This window comes from Branchiostoma floridae, chromosome 18 (genome assembly GCF_000003815.2).
Source record: "Branchiostoma floridae strain S238N-H82 chromosome 18, Bfl_VNyyK, whole genome shotgun sequence".
NCBI lineage: Eukaryota > Metazoa > Chordata > Leptocardii > Amphioxiformes > Branchiostomatidae > Branchiostoma > Branchiostoma floridae.
The window spans coordinates 31816-35706 of NC_049996.1; positions in this window are offsets into that span (position 1 = coordinate 31816).

Sequence of the window (3891 nt, forward strand, 5' to 3'; positions counted from 1 at the left end):
GGCGACGCCTCAGGGGCGAGCCTAATGTTTATAGTGTGCGACCGTTTGACAAGAATTCTAGGAATTCCGCAGGCATGCGAGGAATTTTTCTACGGGTATTCCCTAGGGAATTTTTTTTTCTGTGTGACCTTTAGTCTGCTTTGGGCAAGGCGTATAATACGATGACGAGATCGATGTTATAAACTAGGAATTCATGTGTTCGATACTCGTTTCACCATCAAGTATACAGCACATTACATTTTTTAACAAATTACCCGATATTATGTATCAATAGGGGAGAAAAGTGGGTCAGTCCTATTTTTGGCTTGACCATTTGGCATAAAGATGTCGTGTATGTATGAGGATTGTGTTGTTTCGTTTGAGGGTTTTTATTTCATATCTTTTTGTTATATCATTTTGTATGGTTGTGTGACTCTTGATTTTTCCCTTTTTTCATATTGCTGTGATGTTAATTTGGTTTTTTTTCTTCAGTGATATGGGCTCAGAGCCCAAACCATCGCGACAAGGGGGTGTACTTGTCAGTCGATTCTTCCTGTAATCTGGGGGTTGTCATGCCGGCGTTCACCTGTGGGGACAGATTGTGAGAGAGGATTGATATGAAGAATTTTTTTCAATAGTGATACTAACTTAGCAACTTTTATATGTCTGGATCGGTAAAATGTTGTTTTCCGTCAGTTACAGACAGTCGGAAGTGATGTAAGGCATCAAAGTAATTCAGATATAATTTATAGCAAAAGTAATACATATTTTATTACAACGCTTATATAGTCATGTCAAGTCAAAGTCCTTCCCGCTCCATGGTGCATAGGGCGGCGCCCATGTTCGTGTCAGTAACCCTGGGCCAAACAACTGCAATTACTACAGCAGGGGGCTAGGACACTGGTTGTGGTGTGTGTTCAACTTTCATACTCTTTCCCGAATGCTGAGTGCCAAGCTAAGAAATTAGCACGAATATTTAACACGCCATACCATATTCGGCCGGGGATCGAACTTACGACGTACCGAATGCATGGCGAACACTCTACCCACTCTACCCTCTATTAATAAATATTGCACCGGCGATAACGCTTGTGTAGACAGACAACAATACTCGGGATGCTAACGTGTCGTTACTTTGACCGATGAGGTCTATTTCTCTTATAACCAAAGGGCACAAAAGTGCATTATCATGTAACTTTTGGTGTAGCCCGAGTTTTGAAACATTAAAGAAGTAAAAGAAATAAAATGTACCGCCGTGAATAAGAAATAATGACACAACATATCCTTTCTCGGCTTGGCTTCGCACGAACGAAGGCACATCAAAATATCAATACACATGTCTGCCTAAAAGCCACAAACGACGGCTATCGGGTCTAATATGCAGTGCACTGTTACGTCGGGTGGCGTAAACCAGTATACAGAATATTTCGCCCATCCAACAAGTAAAACGGCTGCAATTGCAAGAGATATCCAACTTCTACGTGTGGAAGGGAGGTAAAGGTGATTGGAAAAGCATCCTGTATACAACGGCTATAACATCACTAGCCTGTAATAACACAGAACGAAATAAGTCACATGTACGCTCACCGCTATTAAACTGCTTGGTGGACAATGGGTGATCAGATCACTGGTGCCGTTTTGGCTACAGTCAGAGTGATAAGACGGCGGGCGATCGGAGGACGGATGGGAGTATGGCAGTTCCGGCAATCGTCGGTTAATTCACGACTCGTGCTCAGCAGTATTATTAAAGCACAGTGGATCCTTGTACACTGTACTAGTCCACAGACGATAAAGGGTGAGAGAACAAATCGTATCTTTGACTTTAAGACCACGGGAAACAGATGAATATGACCACGAGAAACAGAAGCCTTTGTTGTTTGTGCGGCGGCAAGTTGGCGAAAGGCATTCCACAAGAGGGCCTCATGGAGCGCTGATATCTCCGGCCGATCAGAGACAAAAGGGTTGTGCCTGGCTGTGCCGTAAACAACATGTGGTATGAGTAACAAACTGCCAAGAAGTTTCCACGTTGAAAGTTATTCTCTAATCGAAATCACCAAACACTGGCGAAACAAGGTCACAGATGAAGACTAATTCCTACACAACAATACGCTGTAAAAATGCCAAAACTATTATGCCGTACAAATGGGACACATTTTTTATCCTGCTGAAACGTGATTTTAGCGGACTTTTTCGAAGTCCCAAGGTCTCGGGCGGTTTGGGGCAATATTTGGGCCCACGAGATTAAGGTTGGCTGTCTTACTCAAGCCAAGGAGGTTAAAAAATCAAGATTTTTAACCTCCTTGCTCAACCCAAGCACACACTCCCAAAAACCACCAGGTACGATTCACAACGTAACGCTCTCGGTTTATTTAGTCACTCTTAACATCTTGTGACGTATCTATTAAATGCACACAATACAAGCTATCATAAGCAAGGTACACTCACCGAAATTGAATACAAGGGGCGCCCAAGGGTCAGACGAGTTTGGGTTCTTGCCGGGCTGGCTCCGCTGAACGGGATACGGCTCCGAAAAGGACGGGTACGTAGCGCCATGGCTTCAAACAAACAATTTTTGGCCAAGGAAGTGGTCGCTACAAGGAACTACGCTCTGCTGAGACAAGGAGTGTTCTAGACTTGCCAGTACGATGCCAAAAAATGTACAAGTTGGGAGCAAAAAAGTTGGGAGTAGTAGTAGAATTGTCCGTCTTCCCACCACGCCGTGCTAAGAAAAAATGACCGCTTGAGGGATAAAATGTGTCCCACATGTGCCAGTGTCCGAGCTGTGTCCGGACCGCCTGGAAGGCCTGGCTCTAAACAAAAGAGAGTTCGGAACAGACCGTTTCTGATTAGCACAGCGGCTTGTTGCGGGTGTGACGAGAATCCAGCACCACATGGCACAGATGACACAGACTTGTCATTTCCATGGTGGTCCGGTGACAATAAATCATGCGGTCTGCTTTTAATACAAGGAATTCCCGCTTTTACAGGAGTTTATAACAACACAGCTGGTCGTTCAAATTCATTCCTTTCAAAACATTGTTTCTGTCGTAAATCCAAACGGGGGCGATTCAGACGCAACCAACTATCAAAACGGGAGATTGAGATGTACTTATCAAAAAGGGGGTACTTTACGATTGCTACATTGCAACCTAAAAACGCTAAAAACAACAATAGCGAATCAGAACATTTAAACCCTAAACCCTTTCGTGCCTATCTTAAAAACTAGTGCTAAGTTTTAATGGCTACAATGTTTCCTGTTAATTGACGATATGTAAAATAATGAATTCTTGGACCGTCTTTCTTGAGGTGTGCTTCAACAGTCGGCCGTATGATTTTCGCCCGTACTGATATTATCTAATCTTTTAACAATAATAAGCGACACTGTTCCCTTTCAGCTTGTCTGTCATTGATCCGGGATGTATCCGTACATATGGGAATATGGTGTCGCGATCCATATTTTCTAAGACATCGTCGTAATGAACTTGCGTTTTATAAACGATAAATAACTCGCAACTCGCCCTGATAATCCGTCTCAAACTAGGCATCTTATCCACTATCTAGTGAATAATCGAATAGTTTAGTTGATTTTTGTTTATCATGCAACAAATACTGAGTCATTTCAAATTAAAAACTTCCGTTAACAGTCCTGGTTTTACTGACCCCCTATTTTCTTGTTCCCAAATGTGTCTAAATGGGGATTGCTACTCTGAGGTATATACTGCTCTAAATAGATACAAAATAAAACACGTTTGTATCCACTCCGCCACATTTATCTTCTATTAAAGCACATACCAACATGTCTTGTAACAACCACACACGAATGTATTGACATTTTAACAAAAAGAACTAGGGTATCCATTTGACACGCTGCAACTATAGGGGGAAAGAAATACATGTGCATAGGAGAATGAT